The 15,710-nt window shown below is 42.5% G+C and overlaps 1 pseudogene; it reads left to right on the top strand.

The window, feature by feature from the left end:
- LOC120062857 overlaps positions 1-9,415 on the top strand; it is a 66,870-nt pseudogene extending 57,455 nt beyond the window's left edge.
- The last annotated feature ends 6,295 nt before the right edge of the window (positions 9,416-15,710 follow it).

Genomic DNA, 15,710 nt, shown 5'->3' with positions numbered 1-15,710 from the left:
TTCATATCGTCTGAGATCCCCAAGGATTGGAAAGCTGCCTCGGTCATCCCCCTCTTCAAAGGGGGAGACACCCTGGACCCAAACTGTTACAGACCTATATCCATCCTGCCCTGCCTATCTAAGGTCTTCAAAAGCCAAGTTAATAAACAGATCACTGACCATCTCGAATCCCACCGTACCTTCTCCGCTGTGCAATCCGGTTTCCGAGCCGGTCATGGGTGGACCTCAGCCACGCTCAAGGTACTAAACGATATCATAACCGCCATCGATAAAAGACAGTACTGTGCAGCCGTCTTCATCGACCTGGCCAAGGCTTTCGACTCTGTCAATCACCATATTCTTATCGGCAGACTCAGTAGCCTCGGTTTTTCTGATGACTGCCTTGCCTAGTTCACCAACTACTTTGCAGACAGAGTTCAGTGTGTCAAATCGGAGGGCATGTTGTGTGGTCCTCTGGCAGTCTCTATGGGGGTACCACAGGGTTCAATTCTCGGGCCGACTCTTTTCTCTGATGCCCACCCAGACCCTCCCCTATGGGTTTAGGTTTTGCGGCCGGAGTCCGCACCTTTGGGGGGGGGGGCACTGACCTTAATTCATAGTTAGTTCATACTCCTCGTCTGAAGAGGAGGAAAATCGTTACATCTGGCCCTTCCTTGGACACTGTGCTATCTAACCTCCAAACGAGCTTCAATGCCATACAACACTCCTTCCGTGGCCTCCAAGTGCTCTTAAACGCTAGTAAAACCAAATGTATGCTTTTCAACCGTTCGCTGCCTGCACCCGCCCGCCTGACTAGCATCACCACCCTGAACGGTTCCGACCTAGAATATGTGGACATCTATAAATACCTAGGTGTCTGGCTAGACTGTAAACTCTCCTTCCAGACTCATATTAAACATCTCCAATCCAAAATCAAATCTAGAAACGGCTTTCTATTTCGCAACAAAGCCTCCTTCACTCACGCCGCCAAACTTACCATGGTAAAACTGAATATCCTACCGATCCTCGAATTTGGCGATGTCAAATACAAAATATCTTCCAATACTCTACTCAGCAAACTAGATGCAGTTTATCATAGTGCCATCCGTTTTATTACTAAAACACCTTATACCACCCACCACTGCGACCTGTATGCTCTAGTCGGCTGGCCCTCGCTACATATTCGTCGCCAGACCCACTGGCTCCAGGTCATCAATAAGTCCATGCTAGGTAAAGCTCCGCCTTATCTCAGTTCACTGGTCACGATAACAACACCCACCCGTAGCACGCGCTCCAGCAGGTATATCTCACTGATCATCCCCAAAGCCAACACCTCATTTGGCCGCCTTTCCTTCCAGTTCTCTGCTGCCTGTGACTGGAACGAATTGCAAAAATCGCTGAAGTTGGAGACTTTTATTTCCCTCACCAACTTTAAACATCTGCTATCTGAGCAGCTAACCGATCGCTGCAGCTGTACATAGTCCATCTGTAAATAGCCCACCCAATTTACCTACCTCATCCCCATACTGTTTTTATTTATTTACTTTTCTGCTCTTTTGCACACCAGTATCTCTACTTGCACATGATCATCTGATTTATCACTCCAGTGTTAATCTGCTAAATTGTAATTATTCGCTCCTATGGCCTATTTATTGCCTACCTCCTCATGCCTTTTGCACACAATGTATATAGACTATTATTTTCCTACTGTGTTATTGACTTGTTTATTGTTTACTCCATGTGTAACTGTGTTGTTGTCTGTTCACACTGCTATGCTTTATCTTGGCCAGGTCGCAGTTGTAAATGAGAACTTGTTCTCAACTAGCCTACCTGGTTAAATAACGGTGAAATAAAATAAAATAAATTATCGGCAGACTCACAGCCTTGGTTTTTCAAATGACTGCCTCGCCTGGTTCACCAACTACATCTCAGACAGAGTTCAGTGTGTCAAATCGGAGGGCCTGTTGTCCGGACCTCTGGCAGTCTCTATGGGGGTGCCACAGAATTCAATTCTCGGGCCGACTCTTTTCTCTGTGTATATCAATGATGTCGCTCTTGCTGCTGGTGATTCTCTGATCCACCTCTATGCAGACGACACCATTGTGTATACTTCTGGCCCTTCTTTGGACACTGTGTTAACAAACCTCCAAACGAGCTTCAATGCCATACAACACTCCTTCTGTGGCCTCCAACTGCTTTTAAATGCTAGTAAAACTAAATGCATGCTCTTCAACAGATTGTTGCCCGCACCTGCCCGCCAGACTAGCATCACTTCTCTGGACGGTTCTGACTTAGAATATGTGGACAACTACAAATACGTAGGTGTCTTGTTAGACTGTAAACTCTCCTTCCAGACTTACAACAATTGACTGTACGTTTGTTCATGTGTAACTCTGTTGTTTTTGTCCCACTGCTTTGCTTTATCTTGGCCAGGTCGCAGTTGTAAATGAGAACTTGTTCTCAACTGGCCTACCTTGTTAAATAAACAGGAAATTTGCCTTGTTGTTACTGTGATACATGTAATGTTGTAGTGCGTATAGACTGAATCTCCACTTTGTTCTCAGTGTAGTTTTTACCACAGTAATGGATGACCATAGGTCAGTAATGGACAAATTTCATTTTTGCAGAACTGAGAGGCTGTCACGAATATCACCGAAGGTGGCTCCCCTTCCCGTTCGGGTGGCGCTCGGCGGTCGTCGTCACCGTTCTACTAGCTGATACCGATCCCTTTTTCCCTTTTCGTTTTGTTGGGTCTAATTGGTTTCACCTGTTCCTTGTTTGGGGTTTTTGGGTTGGGGTTATTTAAGTTTAGTTAGCCCGCCTGTGTTCGTGCGGGATTGTTTTGCTGTATTTGGAATAGGAGTGTCTCTGTTTTTTGGATTGTCCGCTGTACAGCGTATGTGCCTGTGGAGTACATTATTTTGGAGTGTTTACGCCTGTGTTCGGCGTCACCCTCTTTGTGCGCGGTTATTGTACGGAATGAAGTGTTTTTCCGAATCCTCTGCTCTTTGCACCTGACTCCACACCCATCACTCTATGCACCGTTACAGAGGCGGCCATCTATTGGAGGTAGGCGGAGACTTCTCACAGCTGAGCAGGAGACTGTCCTGGTGAATATGGTGATTGCCAGTAATGCCATCCGTTTGAGGGAAATTCAAACCCAAACAGTTGAAGACCAGGTAGTCTTCCAAGGAATTGACAGCATCAGTATTTCCACCATTGACCAGATCGTTCAGAATATCTTTTTTTTTTAAACTTATGTAGAGAATCTTTGAGCTGGATGCCATGGCTGACTCACAGGAATACATCTTCATTGACAAGGCAGGTTTCAACCTAACAAAAAGGCGCAAAAGGGGGCGCAACATCATTGGTCACCGTGCCATCATACAAGTTCCTGGCCAGAGGAGAGGCAACATCACCCTATGTGCAGCCATCAGCAATCGTGGTGTCCTCCACCGCCATGTCAAAGTGGGTCCATACAACACAACACAACTCCTTCAATTTCTAGATCAGCTGCACAATAACATTCTTCAACAGGAAGGGGAGCCAGGGCAACCAGAGCAAGCCCAATATGTTGTCATTTGGGATAACGTGAGTTTCCATCGGGCTGCTCTGGTTCGCTCCTGGTTCAATGATCACCCCAGGTTCACCGTTCATTTTTTGCCAGCATATTCCCCATTTCTGAATCCGATTGAGGAATTTTTCTCAGCATGGCAGTGGAGAGTGTATGACCGCAACCCCTACGCATAGCAAAACCTCCTGGAGGCAATGGTGGACGCCTGTGGTGATGTGTCTGTGGAGTCTATCTAGGGTTTTCTAAGGCACACAAGGGCATTTTTCCCATGCTGCCTGGCAAGAGCAAACATAAGGCCTGACCCAGACCTGAGACGAGATGATGAGAACGCTGAAGCTGAGTAACCTGTACATTTGTTGCACTTGGAAATAAAGCTTTTGGAAATTGGGTATTTTACTGTGCATGGACTCTTCCTTACATGTTTTGTCAGTGTGACATTTCAAAGGTCAGGTTTTTGACCAAAACAGCATTTACAGTAGTATTCCCTTATCCACTAATGTAAGAGGTATTTATTACAGTACTGTTTTGAATTTCTCTCGCCAGGGTGTTCAGAAAGGGTCACCTGGATAATCAGTGCTGTGATTTTACAAAGTTCCAAATGATTTCTCTGAACCTATTCTAAACATTTTGGTAGCAGTGTTTTGAAGTAATCCATCCAGTGTGTAACAAACAATCATGTAGTCTGTGTTTTTGACAGCTTGTGTGTTGTCTGAGTGCAAAGTTTGAATTGGGACACAGAAGTTAGATGTTTGTACCATTGGGTGTGAGTTTTTAAAATTGTGTGTGAAGATTTGAGAAAATGGTGAGTTGTTCCAGGAATTGTGTCTAAGCTATCGAGAAACTGCAATGTAAAGTGTGTTCTGACAGTTCTGTGAAACGCACCATAGTAATCCACTATACAAATAATAGGTATTGTATGTTCATCAAACACAACACAACAGTCAATGTTTGGGGGTGTTAATTTTCTTTTGTGAAAATTGCATTAGTGTAGAGAGCAACAGTTGGGCCTGGTTGAGTGGCATTACAGAGTTCCGTGATCCAAACAGCTCCTCAACTCCTCCCTTCACTAAGTTTTGTTCACACAACACAATAACACAATTTCTCCCTGTTATGAACTCTCCTGATTCACATATCAAACATTTCGAAAAGGCTAAGTAACAAAAAACATGATTCTAGGAGATAGAGTTTTAGGACTCCACAGTGGATGGTGGGTTCACCTTTAAAAGCCTGTGGGGTAATCTGGGTACAAAGTTCAAACAGTCAGATGAACTGGGGCACCAATGAGTACAGTAGGGTGAATTTCCCCCTCAACATTGATGTCAGTTTTGTGTTTTCCCTCTAGAATTTGGGGAGGGTAAGCTGATCCTACATCTATTACAAATCTGCTTTCATTCAAGTTTTACAGATGAAAGTCTTTGAATGAGCAGGTCCAAGGTAATTGCTTAGGTCATTCTGACAGTGCTCGGGGATCTCATCATAGAAATACTACAGTCAGTGTGTGTGTTCTTCAGTTCAATGGTGATAGTGTTTCCAGATCTCAGCGAATACCTTTGTGGGTGACAGGGTTGTGTCATGGCTGGCTTACACACCATCCATAATCCCCAGTGTACTTTAAACTCCCTTTCATCCGGCTTCTCACCCTTTCTCTTTCAGGAGCTGCCAATAGCAAAGTTTGCATAGGGTAATCACGAATATATTGTCAGGGTACATACAGATAAGAGAGCACCAGTAGTTGGTGAACCAGGCGAGGCAGTCATTTGAGAAACCAAGGCTGTTGAGTCTGCCAATAAGAATGTGGTGATTGACAGAGTCGAAAGCCTAGGCCAGGTCGATGAATACAGCTGCACAGTATTGTCTCTTATCGATGGCAGTTATGATATCGTTTAGGACTTTGAGCGTGGCTGAGGTGCACCCATGACCAGCTCGGAAATCAGATTGCATAGCGGAGAAGGTACGGTTGGATCTGTTTTTTAGACAGTACTGTCTTTTATCGATGGCAGTTATTATATCAAAATGGTCAGTGATCTGTTTATTAACTTGGCTTTCGAAGACCTTAGAAAGGCAGGGCAGGATAGATATAGGTCTGTAGCAGTTTGGGTCTAGTGTCTCCCCCTTTGAAGAGGGGGATGACAACGGCAGCTTTCCAATCTTTGGGGATCTCAGACGATACGAAAGAGAGGTTGAACAGGCTAGTAATAGGGCTTGCAACAATTTCGACGGATCATTTTAGAAAAAAGAGGGTCCAGGTTGTCTAGCCCGGATGACTTGTCGGGGTCCAGATTTTTCAGATCTTTCAGAACATCAGCAATCTGGATTTGGGTGAAGGAGAAATGGGGGAGGCTTGGGCAAGTTGCTGTGGGGGGTGCAGGGCTGTTGACCGTGGTAGGGGTAGCCAGGTGGAAAGCATGGCCAGCCGTAGAAAAATGCTTATTGAAATTCACAATTATCATGGATTAATTGGCGGTGACAGTGTTTCCTAGCCTCAGTGCAGTGGGCAGCTGGGAGGAGGTGCTCTTATTCTCCATGGAATTTACAGTGTCCCAGAACTTTTTGGAGTTTGTGCTACAGGATGCAAAGTTCTGTTTGAAAAAGCTATCCTTAGCTTTCCTAACTGCCTGTGTATATTTGTTCCTAACTTCCCTGAAAAGTTGCATTTAGCGGGGGCTATTCGATGCTAATGCAGTTCACCACAGGATGTTTTTGTGCTGGTCAAGGGCAGTCAGGTCTGGAGTGAACCAGGGGCTATATCTGTTCCTGGTTCAATTTTTTTTGAATGGGGCATGCTTATTTAAGATGGTGAGGAAAGCATTTTTAAAGAATAACCAGGTATCTTCTACTGACGGAATGAGGTCAATATCCTTCCAGTTACGTTTGGTATGTATTCATTTGTCGATGTCCAACATCCATTTCGTATGATATGTTACGAATTACAATTTGTTGTGGCTAATGTTAGCTAGGGGGCTAGGTAGCTAACTCTAACATTAGCTAGATGGCTAACATAAGGTTAGTGGTTAAGGATAAGGTTAGGAACCTGTTAAACTCTGAGCGCACACACAAAAATAATATAAAGTGGCATCATTTGAAAGCTACATGCCTTGTCTTTTTGGAAATCGAACTTAAATCTTACTGCTGTCAATGTCATAAGACTATTACTGCTGGCAATAAGAATCTACTTTTCTAACTCTCAACAGTTAATTGAAAACGGTCGCTTATGTCTTAGTTGCTAGGGCCGGCCCTGAGTAGTGATGGGCATTCCGAGTCTTTTTGATGAGCTGGAATTGTGGCTCCATTCCCCTAAAATAGCTGTTAATTTGGCGCCCAAATGGCTTTTTGTTCAGTACCTAGCCTCCCAGATAGCAATGCAATGCAATGAGCACTTCGGAGGCTGGAGTCCCTCCAGAGTGGTCGCACGCTGTGTGTCAGCTTTGTTGGCCATTTCCTCATTCACGCGGCGCTGGAGATATGCCGCTTTGTCAAGCGCAGCTGTGCTCCTGCGGTTCACGTGCAGTTTTCCTCACACATCCCACCCCCTTTAACCGCCCGTCTCCCTACCGACGACACTACAGCTGCCAATTAGAGGCAATAAGCTTTTTCAGCATCAAGCCAGTAGTATGCCTACTTCTTGTCACCAGTTATTTTAATGATTATTTAAGGTAGGCTACATGGAAAAGTACTGTAAATGATGATGTGTGTGCGATAACGACGGTCAGCCCTGGTCATCTGGATCCACTGGTGACGAGTGCTTAAAAATATAATAAAACCATGAAAAATAGCACATCTCGAATGTAAAGCCTAAAAAGTTGACTACCATTATGTCAGATCGTGATATGTGTATTCAAATACATTTTAACCAGACATAATTATTAGATCGCCTTCAAAAAAAGGAAGATTATTCAAGCAGTAGCCTATGCAAACCAGGGAGCTAATTGAACGGCTCTTTCACAGATGCGATTCGGTTCTTGATCCATTGAAAAAGAGCGGTTCGTCCGAGAACGACCATACACTAGCTCAGAGTCCACCATGTGGAGACGTTGAAATATGAAAGCGTTTGTCACCTGCTAAGAAACATCAATGAATAAGGTATGTAGCCTGCACAATTATTATTAAATGGGACATTTTGTATGTTTGATTGTTTTGATTAATTTGATCAAGACAATTGTAAATACATTGATTCCTCGAATTTATGTTAGGCTACGCTGATAAAAAACATATGTAGGTCACAACTAACTACCTTATTATGTTTAAAATCTGTTATTATAATTACCGGTGTTTCCTCATAGTTAACGTCATCTGGAAATAAAGCGCTCGTATTATTGCTGCACTAGAGTGAAAACACTCTGATGCGCATCCCATCAAAAAAAAGCCTAATTTGGAAAATGATATATTTTTTAATGTGGATGTTGCAGTGTTAAAATATTCACATCCGAGTCCGCAAATAAAAAAACAAGGACAAAGTTGCATTGGTTAGCTACTGTATTTAAAAAAGAGAACTTGAGCTCTCAACAATAACATCTCCCCCCAATAGGTCTGGTCTGGAATCACAGAGCTGGATTTTGATGGACATAGCCTACAGTATGCTGAAATTTCGGTTTGGTCTTCTAATATTCTTTGCAGTGGTATGTTTATATTGGACATGGTCCATATATATCAAATTGAATACAAACAAATACCCTGCAAAAACACAAATTCTCATAAGTGATCAAACAATAACTCAGATTAAAGACACAAAGCATTTAATGGTGTCTGCCTACAAAGACCACAGAGTGGATGGAGCAATCCGCATCATTAGTATAATCAGAAGAGATGATCTCCAGCCACTTCATTGTTTTTTTCTGTGGTGGACATGGCTGCTTTCCTGCCTCAGTGGCACAGGTGGAGATGCACAGCGACCATTTTGGATTCCCCTTTGTGACCACAGATGTGCTGTGCCAGAGTCCATCTATGTATAATGTGACACATGTCACTATATCAATACATTCAGATATCAAAGCCACCCAAAACCAGCACTTCCTGTCCATACAAAACAAAGAACTGAGAGAGGAGAAGATATTTCCATACAACTTTACAGTGTGCATCTCCAACCTTTTCGGGGGCTATAACAATGTCCTGCAGTTTGTCCAAACTATGGAGATGTACAAACTCCTTGGGGTGCAGAGAGTGGTTATCTATAACACCAGCTGTGGTCAGGACTTGGAACCAGTGTTAGTTCACTACAGGGAAGAGGGTATACTGGAAATAGTAGAATGGCCAATTGATCAGTTCCTCAACCCATCCAAAGGCTGGAGGTTTGAGGAGCACAAAGGAGATCTCCACTACTATGGGCAGCTGACCACTCTGAATGAATGCATCTATAGATACATGTACCAGTCGAAGTATGTACTTCTTCATGACATTGATGAGATCGTGATGCCTTACCAACATGCCAATTTGCATCTACTGCTGGAGGACCTTCAACACCAGCACCCCAGAGTAGGAGTCTTCGTCATCGAGAACCACATATTCCCCAAAAACCATTACGATGACAGTGGCAAGTTCAAACTGCCACAATGGAGGGAAATTCCAGGGATCAATATCCTGGAGCATATTTACAGAGAACCCTCGAGAGAAGCTGTTATCAACCCTACCAAACTGATTGTCAACCCTAGACATGTAGTACAGACATCTGTTCACTCTGTGCTGAAGACTTTAGGGGAGACCTTCTGGGTACCACCTGATGTGTGTCGGCTAGTACACGTCAGAGTTCCCCTGCAAGGGAGCCTCACTAAAGATCAGCTGCTTGTGGACAAAAAGCTGTGGGAATATGAAAAGGAGCTAGTTCAAAATGTTGACAACACTTTAAGGAAATCTGGACTGTTGCTTTGATGAAGCAAATCTGATTTTGACATTCTTTTGTCATTTTTGTTTCTTGGCCTATTTCATATGAATAATAGTCTGTTTTGCTCTAGCCAAGCCTTGACGACTCGTTAGACAGTAAGGTCAGCCACATCCCAACTCAGCAGAAAATGACTGCGCGATGAAATGAATGGGAGTGAATGGACAATTATTGCATTATGATCGTCCCTGATGTTTTCCTGACATTTCCAATACCTACCTGATGCATTTCAGACACTACAAACCATACTTCCTTCTGATTTATTTTTGGCCTATCTTTTTTGCTATGTATTTGTGTGTTATTCAGTGCGTTGCTATGAGTTAATAGCGTTAAGGCCAAATTCAATGTTTCATAAAAATACAAATATATACATTTGTTTCTTATACCCCCAGGGGTCCTAAAATAAAATAGCTAGATGGTCCATGTAATTATTATCTTAAAACATTTCCATATGTTAGGGTAGTAAATCAGACAAAAATGGCTTAGATTCTCAGTTTTGACACTTTGGTTAACTCTGTTTGTCATTTATTTGAAAAACCTGTTTTAACTTGTCCCAAGGACCTCCCCTTGTGTATAAAAAAGGTGGCGTTATATTAAAGGATGTAAAGTTTTCAACCAATTATCAATAATTTACTGAATAATTAGTAACATTAACATTAATTTCCATTTGACATTTGTGTGTATGGGTGTGTACTATTACCGTTTGTCAGAGTGTATCATTATTTTTTTAAGTGATTTTAATTGGAAAAAACTTAAATATGTTAATCTGATTCCTCTCTTCCTGTTCACAAACACCCGGAGGTGGACTGGCCATCACAATTCGGCCTCAAGGGAAAAAAGGATTTAGCAGCAAACAAAAACTCCTAATGTGTATTCACCGTCAGTTATACCCACATGCATTTATAACTGTCACTTTAGTGTTAGTTTCCATACATATTGCCTCATTCCATTACATCTTTTACCTTTCTTTCCTCTGTCACATTCGTGTGATTGTTCCTGAGGTTCGCTAGCAATAGTGGAACATATGGCTAACATATTACAATTTGGCCAATAAATTTGTGGCAAATGCCAGATGGGCTGGTCCATTTTTAGCCCAATGGGCATGTCTATCTTGTGTTTTTTTTTGTGCAAAATGGTAATTATCTTTTTAATACTGGGACCTTAAGGAAAAACGATATATACTAGCAAATGAAAAACTAGTGTATATACATTTTTTAAATTCAATAATAAAGTTTAATTGACATTCTGACTCTGACCTATTTCTACTTTAGAGATTTTGAAACCTGGGATGACTCACAATGACTGACTTGGAGGTGAATACTTAATGATGGTGACTCAAGGCTCTTTGGGGGTAATTCCGAGGAGTTAAGCATGCATAAATGGTCGGAATTCCCTTTTTATGCACTTTTCTCTCTACGAGTATTCTGACCTTAAACATGAGAAAGGCATGCTATTCACCCGATATTTGTTTGGGGTGGAGATCAAAGAAATGAGGGTGTTTCTAGAGATACGCAATATTCTGACCTGGACTTAATTCCCTCATAATTCTACCACCTTTATGCGCGATGAAACGATGAATAAGGTCACGAAACCTGTCGGTTCCAATTGGAACAACATTACTTTAATTTTCCCGATAGAAATAACACCATTCTCCATGCGCTGTAGTTTACAAATTGATACAATGTAAATTGAAGCCGTTTGGATAAGGGGATTGTAAATATAAATTACAATCTATTTTACCTTATGATTGTTGGAGACCAGTCATATGGCAGCAAACTGAAGCATATCACCATAACTTTTCCACATTGGAGTTTATTAAATGCTGGCCTTATAACTTTCAGGTATTATATTTGGAGACCCAAGCTATAGGCTTCTGTAGCCATGTGCAAATGATAGCATAGAGCCAAACCTACCAAGTTGATTTATGATTTCTAGAATGTTTGAATTATATGCTTAAATATATGCACAGACTACTTTTTACAATTTGTATTGTGCTAAATATTAGCCACTATCAGTAGCCAACGTCAGTTATACCCACATACATTTATGTCTGTCACTAATTTTTTTTTAATTAATATTTTTTTTTTTTTTAAGTTAATAAAATGTTCATCATTCCATTACATCGTTTACCTTTTTTTCATCTGTCACATTTGTGTGATTGTTCCTGAAGTTCACTAGCAATAGTGGATCATATGGCTAACATATTAACAGTTATCATATGGCTAATTTGTGCAATACTTTAGGACATGTAGCCTATTTTAATCATTATGCAACACATACCATACATAGCAGTTTAAACCTGGAGCCTGGTGCACAGTTCACGACGACTGGACCATTGTCATCACAGTTCCATGATTAGTGAGGATTATTAGGGTAGATTTATAGGACTACTGTTCAACCCCTATTGTACACTTTTCTCACCTTCCAATATTTCATGGATTGAACAATTAAATATGGCAACTTTCAGAATGAATCAAACCATTGTATTTTTTATTCCCCAATATACTTTGTGCTTAAAGTTTTTTTTTATTATTCATAAATACTTTCCTAACCCTAAATAATATAAACTCTGCAAAAAAAGAAATGTCCCTTTTTCAAGACCTTGTCTTTCCCAAAAAAAATCGGCTACAAAAATCGGCTACAATAACTTCACAGATCTTCATTGTAAAGGGTTTAAACACTGTTTCACATGCTTGTTCAATGAACCATAAACAAGTAATGAACATGCACCTGTGGAACGGTCGTTAAGACACTAACAGTTTACAGACGGTAGGCAATTAAGGTCACAGTTATGGCAGTCGTGGCCAGGGCAATAAATTGCAATGTCCGTACTGTGAGACGCCTAAGACAGTGCTACAGGGAGACAGGACGGACAGCCGATCGTCCTCGCAGTGGCAGACCACGTGTAACAACACCTGCACAGGAACGTATGGTGGAAAAATTGCAAGATTATGTTATAATACTTTTATTGCATCAAATGGTTGTTTTATTCAACAGAATAGAGTATTATATATATATATATATATATATATATATATATATATATATATATATATATATATATATATATATTGTGTGTGTTCTGCTGAGGATGGGCCTCTGGGAGATAACACTGACAGGAGATTTACGATGTCTTTTGGGTGATAAAACCTAAAGAGCATTCTAGAGCATGAGTTAATGTTTCTGTTCTATATGGGGCCAGACACTGGTCTCTACACAATGAAAACTGTTGACACAGCAGATACTGTCTGCTATGTATTATAGGTATCTTTCATACAAATCTTAACCTTGTGACCCATTCAATTTATATCTGTTTGTCATGTAGGTTGGAAGGGGTGTATCCTGGCTAGAAAAGACCTTTGTACTGTTGTCTCGTGGCTCTCAACGAATCATCTGAGTGTGAATCGTCGACCAGCCATGACCAGCCATCATTATCGTAGAGCACTCAATCGATTCACTTTATATGCGTGCGTTGTATTGACCTGCTCCCTTATTAATAAGTGATTAAAGATTTAGTTTAAGTATAACTCTGACTTGTGTGATAAGTTTGTCTCTCCTCATTTGATAGTAAAGAAATTAACCACCCCAATCGGTACATCCGAACATCACACCTGCGGGACAGGTACAGGATCAAATCAAATCAAGTTTATTTTATATAGCCCTTCGTACATCAGCTAATATCTCGAAGTGCTGTACAGAAACCCAGCCTAAAACCCCAAACAGCAAGCAATGCAGGTGTAGAAGCACGGTGGCTAGGAAAAACTCCCTAGAAAGGCCAAAACCTAGGAAGAAACCTAGAGAGGAACCAGGCTATGAGGGGTGGCCAGTCCTCTTCTGGCTGTGCCGGGTGGAGATTATAACAGAACTATGCCAAGATGTTCAAAATGTTCATAAGTGACAAGCATGGTCAAATAATAATCATGAATAATTTTCAGTTGGCTTTTCATAGCCGATCATTAAGAGTTGAAAACAGCAGGTCTGGGACAGGTGGCGGTTCCATAACCGCAGGCAGAACAGTTGAAACTGGAATAACAGCAAGGCCAGGCGGACTGGGGACAGCAAGGAGTCATCATGCCCGGTAGTCCTGACGTATGGTCCTAGGGCTCAGGTCCTCCGAGAGAGAGAAAGAAAGAGAGAAGGAGAGAATTAGAGAGCCAAGATTTTCAAAATGTTCATAAATGACAAGCATGGTCAAATAATAATCAGGAATAAAAGTCAGTTGGCTTTTCATAGCCGATCATTAAGAGTTGAAAGCAGCAGGTCTGGGACAGGTAGGGGTTCCATAACCGCAGGCAGAGCAGTTGAAACTGGAACAGCAGCAGGGCCAGGTGGACTGGGGACAGCAAGGAGTCATCATGCCCGGTTTGCCGTGACGTATGGTCCTAGGGCTCAGGTTCTCAGAGAGAGAGAAAGAAAGAGAGAACGAGAGAATTAGAGAGAGCATACTTAAATTCACACAGGACACTGGATAAGACAGGAGAAGTACTCCAGGTATAACCAACTGACCCTAGCCCCCCGACACATAAACTACTGCAGCATAAATACTGGAGGCTGAGACAGGAGGGGTCAGGAGACACTGTGGCCCCATCCGATGATACCCCCGGACAGGGCCAAACAGGAAGGATATAACCCCACCCACTTTGCCAAAGCACAGCCCCCGCACCACTAGAGGGATATCTTCAACCACCAACTTACAATCCTGAGACAAGGCCGAGTATAGCCCACGAAGATCTCCACCACAGCACAAACCAAGGGGGGGCGCCAACCCAAAGGATGGCAAAGGATGGCAACAACAACTGCCTGAGTTACACCAGGAACGCACAATCCCTCCATCAGTGCTCAGACTGTCCGCAATAGGCTGAGAGAGGCTGGACTGAGGGCTTGTAGGCCTGTTGTAAGGCAGGTCCTCACCAGACATCACCGGCAACAACGTCGCCTATGGGCACAAACCCACTGTCGCTGGACCAGACAGAACTGGCAAAAAGTGCTCTTCACTGACGAGTCGCGGTTTTGTCTCACCAGGGGTGATGGTCGGATTTGCGTTTATCGTTGAAGGAATGAGCATTACACCGAGGCCTGTACTCTGGCGCGGGATCGATTTGGAGGTGGAGGGTCCGTCATGGTCTGGGGCGGTGTGTCACAGCATCATCGGACTGAGCTTGTTGTCATTGCAGGCAATCTCAACGCTGTGCATTACAGGGAAGACATCCTCCTCCCTCATGTGGTACCCTTCCTGCAGGCTCATCCTGACATGACCCTCCACCATGATAATGCCACCAGCCATGTGTGCGTGATTTCCTGCAAGACAGGAATGTCAGTGTTCTGCCATGGCCAGCGAAGACCCCGGATCTCAATCCCATTGAGCACGTCTGGGACCTGTTGGGTCGGAGGGTGAGGGCTAGGGCCATTCCCCCCAGAAATATCCGGGAACTTGCAGGTGCTTTGGTGGAAGAGTGGGGTAACATCTCACAGCAAGAACTGGCAAATCTGGTGCAAAGCAGACGCACTCCAGTACTTAATGCAGCTGGTGGCCACACCAGATACTGACTGTTACTTTTGATTTTGACCCACCCCCCCCCCCCCCCCCCCCCCCCCCTTTGTTCAGGGACACATTATTCCATTTCTGTTAGTCACATGTCTGTGGAACTTGTTCAGTTTATGTCTCAGTTGTTGAATCTTGTTATGTTCATACACATATTTACAGATGTTAAGTTTGCTGAAAATAAACACAGTTGACAGTGAGAGGACGTTTATTTTTTTTGCTGAGTTTACAAATTCAGAGTATTTTTAAATCTACCAATTGGTGCTGAAAATGAGATGAATATGTTTGTATTTACTTGGCCAGAACGATACCAGTATCGCAATGTTTTTTCCATGGCAAAAATGAAAACGGGAAGCAGACCAAACTCTTTGGCCCTTTAAAAACCTGCTGGATGTAAAATCATGTGTGCTATAGCTTGGAAAATAAATAATAATAATAAATGTGATTCTGGATGACAACATAATGATGTTTGTTCCAAAATTAGGTCTGTTTTCCTAAAGAAGTTAAATCCACTTCGTAATTTGTTTCCTTGCCATGATACAAACAAGTATCACTGTCACGTTTCTGACCTTATTTCCTTTATTTTCCTTTGTTTTGTCTTTAGTTAGTATGGTCAGGGCGTGAGTTGGGGTGGGCAGTCTATGTTCTGTGTTTCTATGTTTAGGTTTGTCATTTGGCCTGATATGGTTCTCAATCAGAGGCAGGTGTTTTTCATTGTCTCTGATTGGGAACCATATTTAGGT

Source organism: Salvelinus namaycush, chromosome 18 (assembly GCF_016432855.1).
Source record: "Salvelinus namaycush isolate Seneca chromosome 18, SaNama_1.0, whole genome shotgun sequence".
In the NCBI taxonomy this organism is placed as follows: Eukaryota; Metazoa; Chordata; class Actinopteri; order Salmoniformes; family Salmonidae; genus Salvelinus; species Salvelinus namaycush.
The sequence above is the reverse complement of the archived record's forward strand: the minus strand, read 5'-3'. Positions and strand labels throughout refer to the sequence as shown.